Source organism: Grampus griseus, assembly GCF_964374135.1.
Source record: "Grampus griseus genome assembly, chromosome: 10".
Taxonomy (NCBI): Eukaryota; Metazoa; Chordata; class Mammalia; order Artiodactyla; family Delphinidae; genus Grampus; species Grampus griseus.
The window spans coordinates 92,425,479-92,437,597 of NC_139004.1; positions in this window are offsets into that span (position 1 = coordinate 92,425,479).

A 12,119-nucleotide genomic window follows, 5' to 3' on the forward strand; every position below is an offset into this window, starting at 1 on the left:
CTGGTTTAAAAATACAGAGGCTGAAACAAATAGCACATCCACAAGGCACTGGCTGATGCAAGCACTTTGTTTAGTGAAATATCTACTGCGATGTTGGTCTACCCTTATCCAAGACCATGTCAATGACATAGTGTGTGACAGGAGGGACTTCCTCCAGAAGTAGAAATAAGGTGGGTGAGTCAGAAATTAAAATTCCAACTAGCCTGCAGGCATCTGTAAGATGAAGCAATACATTGTATTTGATTCACCTCCTGGTCTGTTTCCAAAGGACACTGTCAAACACAATGATTCTTTTTCCCAACAGCTGTCACCACCAAGTCAGCTATCCTTTGTATTTTCTCTTTGTGTTTGAATACAGACAGAGAGCAGATGGCTGGACTCAGTGCCAGGGCAAAGGTAAAATTAGTTGTCTCACCTAAAGAGGTACTGCCAGACTTCATTAAGACAAAAGTCCCAGCAACAAATACCTACAAAATCTAGGGTCTAGAAAACACAATCTGAACTTCCTGTTTAATTTACCAAGTAAAAACAAAAAACCCACTTTTGAGGAAAACTTAATTAATTTGCTAAGAGGTGATGAGAAGACTCACAGATTTCATCTTCAGAGAGAAGTGGTTTCCCGTGTCATCAACTCTGTAATTTTCAGGCTCTGTAAAAAAGCACATTATGTTCAATGTTCCTCTAAGCTGAGGTCATGGGTGAATTCCAGAATATAAAATATCATCTTTCAGAGCTAAAACTTTACTAAAGCAAATAGGTTTTAAAAATATTTGACTAAAAAAACACTGCAAATTAAAATTACAAGGGGGGCTTCCTTGGTGGCGCAGTGGTTGAGAGTCCGCCTGCCTATGCAGGGGACACGGGTTCGTGCCCCAGTCCAGGAAGATCCCATATGCCGTGGAGCAGCTAGGCCCGTGAGCCATGGCGGCTGAGCCTGCGCGTCCGGAGCCTGTGCTCCGCAACAGGAGAGGGAGGCCACAACAGTGAGAGGCCCCCGTACCGCAAATAAATAAATAAATAAATAAATAACAAGGGAACAGCTAAATGAAAGGTGAGACTTTCCAACTGAGGGGATTAAAGCTAGAATCAGAATTAGAGAAGGAAATTCAGAGCTGCAAGATATAACCAGTCACTTATTAACCACATAGTGTAGTTATAATATATAACTGGCAGTGGAAGAATTAGAATTAGAATGACACGAAAAAAACCCTCCTACTATTACAAAGAAAGTTTGATCTCCCATAAAAATAAACTTTTAGCCTTCTATTGTTAAGCTGAAAGGTTCTGCCATTCAAACAGCCACCTATTTTGCCTCTTCTCAGTGGCACAGGAATAGAGAATTTTGTTGCCTCCATTTACTTATTTAAAATGCCTACAAGATAAAGAGAGTAGAAATCTCTTCTATGGCCCTTCATAGATTGGTGATTTTCTCTACACTTTGATTGGTACCAAGACAGAGACAGAATCACATATGCAATTGATTTCTATTATTCAGCCCCCTCTCTCAGGTAACTCAAAATTAGTAAAATCACAGTAATAGGAGTTGACTGTCACAAGGCAGAGACCTCAGTAGCCTAAGAGACTGTTCTCAGTAGTCAGGCTTCAGGACTAGGAGACCCAGCACTGAGATGAAGATTTCTTTTGAGGCAGAATAATTATGTATTGTTTTTACAAAGCCCAAGGGCACAGACCTAAAAAAAAAAAAAAAAAGAAACCACTACCAACAAAAAAAAACTCTCAAGTTAAATAATGCCCTTACTTATGTAAATTACTATATTTTCAAATAAAACTTGTATATATATTTTTAATCCCGTTATTTCTAATCCTTTATTTCCTCCATAGCAGCTGGAAGAAAGGCAGTTTCTGAATATGGCTAAGATTTTTCAAAACAAATGGTGAGAAACTTTGTCTTTAGAGGCAGTTTCAGACCTGGGCCCAAATCACACTCTACCACTCATACATGTGGGGTATGTGAAAAAAATTACTTAATTTATCTGAACTTCAATTCCTGAATCTTGTACAACAGAGATAATATTGCCTACTTCATGGAGTTGAAATTAGATGAGAAATGTATATAGTATTTAGTATATTGCCTAGAAATGTGCTGTCCAATACAGCAGGCACTAACTACATGTGGCTATTTAAATTTATTTATTTATTTTTATTTTTGGCTCTGTTGGGACTTCATTGCTGCGCGCAGGCTTTCTCTAGTTGCAGCGAGCGGGGGCTACTCTTTATTGTGGTGGGCAGGCTTCTCATTGCGGTGGCTTCTCTTGCTGTGGAGCACGGGCTCTAGGCACGTGGGCTTCAGTAGTTGTGGCTTGCGGGCTCTAGAGCGCAGGCTCAGTAGTTGTGGCGCACAGACTTAGTTGCTCCACGGCATGTGGGATCTTCCCGGACCAGGGCTCAAACCCGTGTCCCCTACATTGGCAGGCGGATTCTTAACCACTGCACCACCAGGGAAGCCCCATGTGGCTATTTAAATCAAATTTAAATTAATTAAAGTTAAATAAAATTTAAAAATCTGTTCTACAGTCACACTAGGTATATTCCAGTAACCAATAATCACATGTGGCTGGAAAGAACATTTTTATCATCACAGAAATTTTTGAACATTGCTAAAGAATCTAGTAAGTGCTCAATAAGTGTTCATTTGATCTGTTTGGCAATTTTTTTCTCTTCCTCTACAGTTCCTCTAAGTTCTCAGGCCTCCGAAGTTATCTCCTTATCATGAAGGAAAGCAATATGATAAGACATATATGTGTTTATCATTTTTTTCTCTCCCAGGAATACTGGAGTTCTAAAAGAGCACTGCAAGGAGAAAGCAATGCTTACCACAAATGGGAAAAATTCTAACAATGGAGGTTTCAGGCATTACAGCAGACACTGGGGAAGGTCCTTCTGGACTATGAGTGTGGGGAGAGAAAAAGAATCTCCATAGTACCCCTCAGTTCATACCCAAAGATCCACCTACTCATAGCAACAACGTAGACTTTAACACACTAACTCTTACTGAGAAAATGGAAAACAAAAAGGTTTTTTACTCTGTAGGATTCTTTTCACATCAAATTTTGGCTGAAATATCTAAAAATAAGTATGAATCATCAGCATTTCCCCAGAGATACTTTAACCAAGTTAGTCTTGGGCACTTGAGTAGAATTCTTTGCATTAGTTTTTGTGTTCTTCGGATTCATTTCCTTTCTCCTTCCAAATACCAGAATTGGAGCTAGGAAGATACTAGAGAAAAAATGCTAATAGGAGTCTAGAAAGTTAAGAAATGAGGAATTACAAGAAGCTGAAATTTAGAAGCTGAAATTCTAAGAATTCTAATCTTAGATGATACTTGGGGGTATCTGATGAAATTATCCTATAGACCCTTGTAGATCTGGGCTTAAATGTTCTGGGTAAATTTCTCTGTAGCAGGACATTTGTGGTACTAAACTTCAAAGGATACACATCTTTCCTTTCAAAACTACAAGTAGAAGAGGCTGGCCCCTGTACTTCATTATAAATGAGGAGAGGAAACATCTAGTACTTTAAAAAAAAAAAAACATGATGGGGAATTCCCTGGCAGTCCAGTGGTTAGGATTTGGTGCTTTCACTGCCAAGGCCCGGGTTCGATCCCTGGTCAGGCAACTAAGATCCTGCAGGCCACTCAGCATGGCAAAGAAAAAGAAGAAAAAGATGTTCTGCCTACAGGTGGTATCCTTATAGGTAATAAGCAAAGCTTCCTTCCTAAGTCAAAATAAAAATGTGTGAACATAACTCATTGAAAGGCTATGCCTTTCTAGATCAAGTTGAAAACAGAGCAAGTCTGTTGTCATAGCCTTGGTAATAACAGTTGAACACACCTGATAACAAATTTGATCATAGGTCTTTGGTGAGTGAAATTATTCCTTGCTGATACATTTTAGGTTAAATAAATACATAATTGGCTTCTTTCACCTCTACACCTATTATCAAACAATCCCCATTTGATTGCATACTTTTATGAGTTAATATTCTATAATCATCAATCCTAGGTATTTACTTTACAACTAAAGTACTTACACTAACAACATTCTGATTGTGATTACATCTTGATGTTTTTTGTTGTCATATCAGTGAGAGAAATTATGGATTTCATTAAACCACGATGCAATGATAAAAACATCGGACAAGAGGCAAGCTTTTTATTCTGCTGAAAACATATATTTACTAGCAGTCCAAACTCAAAAACATAAACTACTATCCTTTGGAAAGCATAAGTAACACAGGATCATGACTTTGTAAAATATAACGCTCAACTTATTTTAATCAATTGCCATATTGTCTCTTATTGCACAATGATCCACATGCAGTATACTCTGACATAAAACTTTAGGTACTAAAAAGACATTTTTTCTGTCCAGTTTACTTTCTATTTTGCTGTCTTTTTACAATATTGGGCATATAGTGGTACTATAACTACTAGCTATTATCGCTATATTATTATCCCTTCCACTAGACAGAAATTTCATATTTTTTACTACTTTTTGATGTAAATTTTTATTCACATTATTTTGAGGAGACGTTCTTTAGTGAAGACACATCAGCAAGACAAAGTGCTAAAAAAGCATAGCTTACCAACTTTTTAAATGAACAAAAATTCATAACATCAACTTCTGTACAGAGCAATAGCAGCTGATTATACAGCCCAAACTTTCTAATAATAATAATGGTAATAGAGGCATACCTCATTTTACTGCACTTCACTTCATCGAGCTTCGCAGATATTGTGTTTTTTACAAAATTGAAGGTTTGTGGCAACCTGCATCAAGCAAGTCTATCGGCGCCATATTTCCAATAGCATTTGCTCACACCATGTCTCTGTGTCACATTTTGGTAATTCTCACAATATTTCAAACTTTTTCAATACTATTGTATTTGTTACAGTGATCTATGATCAGTGACCTTTGATGTTACTATTGTAATTGTTTGGGGTTGCCATTAAACACACCCAAATAAGACAGTGAACTTAACTGCTAAATGTGTGTGTTCTGACTACTCCCCTAAATGGACATTCCTCCACCTTTCTCCCTCCCCTCTGGCCTCCCTATTCCCTGAGATAGAACAATATTGAAATTAGGCCAATTAATAAAGCTACAATGACCTCAAAGCTTTCAAATGAAGAGTCACACATCTCTCACTTTAAATCAAAAGCGAGAAATGATTAAGTTTAGTCAGGAAGGCATGTAGAAAGATGAGATAAGCTATGCCTTTTGTGCCAGACAATTTGCTAAGATGTTAATGCAAAAGAAAAGTTCTAGAAGGAAATTAAAACTGCTACTCCAGTGAACACAAATGATAAGAAAGTGAAACAGCTTTATTGCTAATATGGGAAAAGTGTGATTGGTCTGGATAGAAGATCTGGCCAGCCACGACATTCCCTTAAGTTAAAGCCTAATCTCTTCAATTCTATGAAGGGTGAGAGAGGTAAGGAAGCTGCAGAAGAAAAGTTTGATGACGTCTAAGGAAAGAAGCCATCTCCATAACACAAAATTTCAAGGCAAAGCAGCAAGTGCTGATGAAGAAGTTGCAGCAAGTTATCCAGAAGATCTAGCTAAGATAATTACTGAAGGTGGCTACACTAAACAATACATTTTCAATGGAGACAAAATAGTCTCATATTGGAAGAAGTTGCCATCTAAGACTTCAATAGCTAGAGAGGAGAAGTCAATGCCTGGCTTCAAAGCTTCAAAAGATAGGCTGACTCTCTTGTTAGGGGCTAATGCAGCTGGTGACTTGAAGTTGAAGCCAGTACTCATTTACCATTCCAAAAATCCTAAAACCCTTGAGAAATATGCTAAAACCACTCTGCCTGTGCTCTACAAATGGAAAAACAAAGGCTGGATGACAGCACATCTGTTTACACCATGGTTTACTGAATATTTTAAGTAGGTTGAGACCTACTCTGACTACTTTTTTGGTCAGAAAATAAAATTCCTTTTAAAATATTACTGCTCATTGACAATGCACCTTCTCACCCAAGAGCTCTGATGGAGATGTACCACAAGATTGTTGTTCTCATTCCTGCCAACACAACATCCATTCTGCAGCCCACAGATCAAGGAGTAATTTTGACTTTCAAGTCTTATTAAGAAATATGTTCTGTAACGCATAGCTGCCATAGATAGTGATTCCTCTGATGGATACAGGCAAAATAAACTGAAAAACTTCTCTAAAGGATTCACCATTCCAGATGCCATTAAGAACATTCCTGATTCCTGGGAAAAGGGCAAAATATCAACATTAACAGGAGTTTCCAAGAAGTTGATTCCAACTCTCCTGATGACTTTGAGGGGTTCAAGACTTCAGGGGAGGAAGAAGCTATAGATGTAGGGGAAATAGCAAGAGAACTAGAGTTAGAAGTGGAGCCTGAAGGTGTGCCTGCATTCTTCTGATAAAATTTTAAAAGGGTGAGGAGTTTCTTCTTATGGATGAGCAAAGAAAGCGGTCTCTTGAAAAGAAGAGATGGAATCTACTCCTGGTGAAGATGCAGTGAAGATTTTTGAAATGACAACACAGGATTTAGAATATGACATAAACTTAGTTGATAAAGCAGTTGGAGGATGTGAGAGGATTGACTCCAATTTTGAAGGAAGTTCTACTGTGAGCAAAATGCTATCAAACATCATTACATGCTACAGAGAAATCGTTCATGAAAGGAAGAGTCAATCGATGCAGAAAACTTTATCATTGTCTTATTTTAAGAAACTGCCACAGCCACCACAACCACCCTGATGAATCCCAGCCATCAACATCAGGGCAAGACCTTCCACCAGCAAAAAGATTACAAGTCGCTGAAGTCTCAAATAATGGTTAGCATTTCTTAGCCGTTAAGTATTTTTAAAGTAAGGTATGTACATTTTTTAGAAATAAAGCTATTGTACACTTAATAGACTACAGTATAGTGTAAACATAACTTTTATATGCACTGGGAAACCAAAAAATTCGTGTGACTCACTTGTGATATACAGTTTATTGCAGTGGCCTGGAAATGAACCCGCAATATCTCCTAAGTATGCCTGTAATAATGCCATCATTTTCACTGGTCAAAATTCTTTGACTAAAGTAGCAGAAAACACTGACTTAACCTAAATCCAAACAAAGAATTTGTTATAAGAATATGAATATGTTGTGTGAATCAAAAAGTGACTGGAACAAGAAATGAACAGGCATCAAGAACTAAAAAGTCCTCTCTCGTTACTCATCTGCTCTATTTTTCTCTTGGAAGACTGACTTTTCTCTGCTTCTTTATCAATATACTGAATAAAGCTACCTCTCGGCTCCCAAATTATAAATAGTTTTAGCTGTTTCTTGGTCGCAACTAATCAAGTGAATCTGATTGGTCTAGCTTGAATCAGGTGTGCATCCAGAGGTCAAAAGTCTGGGCCAAGGCTTAGGAGTTGTGTAATATAAATATGACTGCAGTGAGCTCACCCCAAGAGATGGGCTGTGTAGGGGTGGCATGTTCTCAGAAATGAAATATTCAACAAGTTGGGCAGAAACCCTCCAAAGTATCAACTCCTATGTTTTATTCTCTTCAAAATGATGTCATTTACACAATTTTCTTTGATGAGAGGATCTAGTGCTTATCCTAGGCCTAGTTAATATCGGGTAGTGATAGTTATTATTAGGAAGCTAAGATGTTCCAAACTATTTTATTCATGCTATCATTAACACCAATAAATATATAATTTCTGCTAACTTTAGACCTTTCATCACTGACTGTAAAGTATATCCCAGATTAAGCTCAGATAATGCTAGTGAGGTTTAATGAAAGAATGGCTTCTGAATACAAAATCATGCAAAACTTCATTAAAACACTGGCCAAAAAAGCCTAAGGAAAACATGTCAGTTAAAGGCCATTCTTGTTAAAAAACAGGAAGGTCATATGGTCATACTCCATAATTTAGCTAAAGATAACTGAATATATAAAATGTTAACGTTTTACTATATTGCATTTTCTTTTTCTTTAATTTTTAAATTTATTATTGACCAGATTATTTTCTTTCCTGCCAGTGAAAAAGCCAAAAGAAATTTGAATAATCAATATAATAATCAGGTCCAAGCCTTATTTATAACAGTCAATTTGGGCAACTCATTACTGTCCACGGATACATTTTTTTTCACCAAGTAGCTATAGTGGTTTTAAGAACAAATTTTGAAGATTCGGGCTCCCAGTAGGCGAAGAACAGGTGTCTGGAGGAAATAAGATAGGTTTTTAGACCTGGAAAAAATGAAAGACTGACTGCTTGGCACTCTGAAGATTGGTTATATCAGACTGCAAACACCCTCTCATTATTTTAATATCACACTTATATAAAATACTTTGGGATCCTTTGCCAGAAAGATAAAAACAAATTAAACTGAAGGCAGGACATGAACTGAATATCTTCTTCTGGAAGCACCATCACTGACAGCTTTAGAAAAAAAAAATAGAATGGATCCTTCAAAACACTTTTTCCAAAGGGCAAACAATATTACCAAGAGTCAAAAAGAAAAAAGGCATAATAAGCAGCGAGTGTGGTTCTCCTCACTGCTCATATAATTCCATCTTAACATTCTTATAGTTCTTATTAATTTCTGGGTGTATAGAGTTCTTTGTTTACTGGATTGGAAGCTCTCCTTGGACACTATGTCTTCTTCATGGTACATTCCCCAAATTGGCAAATGTAGCACTGTGCACGTACTCAGTGTTCAAAAATGTTTCTTAAAATGAAAGGACAGCATGTTCTTTGGATTTCTGCAAAATTCCTTCATTGTTTACAATTCCTGAAAAATGAAATGAACCTGACCTCTATCCAACATGAAAATACTCTTTTCTCTACACATGCCTTTATTCCTTTACTCCTGCTACTCCTTCTGCCTGCAAGGCCCTTTCCTAATCTCATAAATCCTACTCATTCTTCAAGGCCTATGGCAAGTAGCCCCTTCTCCATGAAGCTTTCTCTGATCTTCCCAGCTACAAGTAATCTTTCCTTCTGTTGAAGTTCCACTTTACCTAAACCTTCCTTACATCCCTCAATTATACTATAGCCAGTTGCATTACCTAAGTAACTATCTCCTAAGTTAGAGCAAGTACACAGCCATGTCTGATAAACTATTTACTAGGTGACTACCTTCAAGCCTATGGTTCCAATGGGGTATAAGGCTTCTAATTCAGGATGATCCCACACCCTATTAATAAGGATCTCCTCTTGCATTTGAGCCATCCTCTGGGAAGACAAAGATCACTCCAAGGCAGTTTTGTAACCTACTGTGTAATAACCTACCATGTGATAACTGCCTGTGTGCACTATTCCCAAAGAATATCTGAAGCCTCTGTGCTGGCAGGGTGTGACCTTCTGAGTGAACCTAATGACACGTGCGGCTTATGAGAGTCCTGTGAGTCGGAACATTTAGTTGAATCTAAAATGACCCTTGATGAACCATTTCAATAAGGTTTCAAGTATTAATAGCTTATTATGAAAATTAAATGAATTAGTATATGTAAAATTCTTAAATGGTGTCTGGCACATAGTAATAACTCAATGAATGTTACCTACTGTTGCCCATAGTCAGAAACCAGCCAAGTAGAACTATGAATTTAGACATGTCTGATTCCAGACCCTATGTACCATTACTCCTTGGTACTCTTCTACATAAAATCAATTTCCCGTCTCCTTCCCTCTAAAGCTGCTCTCAAAAATGGGTTTTTATATCAGACATGCGTACTTCAGTGCAAAATTAAGTGACTTTTTTACGTGCATGGATACACATCATAAGCCGGATCCAAGTGTCTATTCCGAAACCTATTTGCTTCCGAACAAATATTTGTGTCCCCCTAAAGTTCAGATGTTGAAGCCGTAATATGATGGTGTTTGGAGGTGGGACCTTTCATGTCATGAAGGTACAACCCCATGATGGGATTAGTATCCTTATAAGGAGAGGAAGATAGCTAACCCTTTCTGTTTCCCCACATAGGGATACAAAGAGAAGGCAGCCATCTGCAAACAAGGAATAGAGACTTCACTAAGAAGCCAGCTAGGCCGGCACCCCGATCTCAGACTTCCAGCTTCCAGAACTGTGAGAAATGAATGTTTGTTGTTTAAGCCACCCAGTCTATGGTATTCTGTTATAGCAGCCCAAACTAAGTCACTGTTAAATGCCAGATACAATTTATTATAATAGCTGAGGGAATAATGATGAACTATGAGTGTAAAGAGATTCCCACACACAAGAAAACTAAGTAACATACTCTGGAAAGACTTGACAAAAAGGCAAATCACTAATAAAAAATGTTTTGCTATTGAAGTAACTGTAAGAAAAGTTTAAAAGACTGGGGGGGAAAAAACAGACTATGAATTCTGATTGCTTCAGTATCTTTTAGTTCCTGCCCCACTTTAGAGACACTCAAACTGGAACTCAAAGTAACCATGACATGGAATTCTAATCGGTAGACCCACAAAACAAACAAACAAAAAACCCCGTCACCTTGGCCCTATATCAAAAGACTTGCACATAAATGTACCAAAATTACAGTTGACCCTTGAACAACACAGGGGTAGGGGAACCGACCCTCTGCACAGTTGAAAATCCATGTGTAACTTTATAGGAGGCCCTCCATTTCCATGGTTCTGCATCTGTGGATTCAGTCAACTGCGGATTGTGTAGCACTGTGGTATTTATTGGAAAAAAATCGACATATAAGTGGACCTGGGCAGTTCAAACCCATGTTGTTCAAGGGGCAACTGTATTTAAGTTAAAACAAAATGTTTCTATCTCCCTCTCCATGTCTCTTTCTCTGTATCTCTCTGTCTGTCTCCTCCTATGTATATATAATTTTTACAACTTCAATAGAAGAGCTTTCCTTATGAGTATACTAAAGAGTTGCTGGAACTATGCAAACCACTTACAGAGTAAAATGGGAGAACAAAGAAAAGGGTAACCAATGCTATGGGAAACAGGGTCAGTAAAGATACAGAGAAGGGGACACTTGAGCTGAGTGGGCAGACAGTATGGGGAAAAGGCACTGGCGACCCAAGTACAATATGAACAAAGGTGGCAGAAGCCCAAGCAACATGGCTTGTTGACAAAACATAAATAGAACAAGACTTTCGAAACAGAGACTAACGAAACAGGTAGGATCTGGATCTTCAAGGAACTGATAAGCCAGAATATAGAAGGTGGACTTTGAGAGAAACATGGAGCAAACACAGGGTTTTAAGCAGCAAAATACAGTAATTGGACGTGCATGCTCAAAAGATCATCGTAGAAGCAGCAGTAAGGGAATGTGAGGGTATGGAGAACGTTAAATTTGAAAAATATCACTTCAAGAGTTCAAGCAAGGGGCTTCCCTGGTGGCGCAGTGTTTGAGAGTCCGCCTGCCAATGCAGGGGACGCGGGTTCGTAACCTGTCCGGGAAGATCCCACGTGCCGCGGAGCGGCTGGGCCCGTGAGCCATGGCCGCTGAGCCTGCGCGTCCGGAGCCTGTGCTCCGCAACGGGCGAGGCCACAACAGTGAGAGGCCCGCGTACCGCAAAAAAAAAAAAAAAAGAGTTCAAGCAAGAAACAAGAGCCTGAGAGTGAGAAGAAATGAAAATGAAAAACATTATGAAAGTAGAATCAACAAGATTTGGCCAGGAAATTCTTAGCTACGGCACTCTAGGGAGAGGAAAGAATTCAGGAAAATGCTTTGGTGTGTTACTTTGGTAGCTCTGGAGATCATGGACAACTTATTCTCCTACATTATTTTAAAGGGGTAAAAGAAAGATGTGCAGAATAAGAAGTCAACTCAGGTCACTTTGAACTTAAGGTGCATATGAGACAGAAAATAGAAACCATAACCGCATATCCATCTCCAGCTGGGCTGGAGATGAAGACCTAATACTTTGTGATAGTATCTGAAGCCAGGGAGTGGATGCTATTACTGAGGAACCCAGAGAAGGTGAGAAAGGGGCCCGGGGCAGAAACCTGAGTGACACCCGCCCCCATTTCAGAGTCAGGCCCGAGAACGACAGGAGAGTGAGGACGGTCTGCGCAAGGCAAGCGCACCCAGGACGGGGGCCCACAAACTGAGAGAAGAGACGGTTTCACATAGAAGCAGCAGAACAATC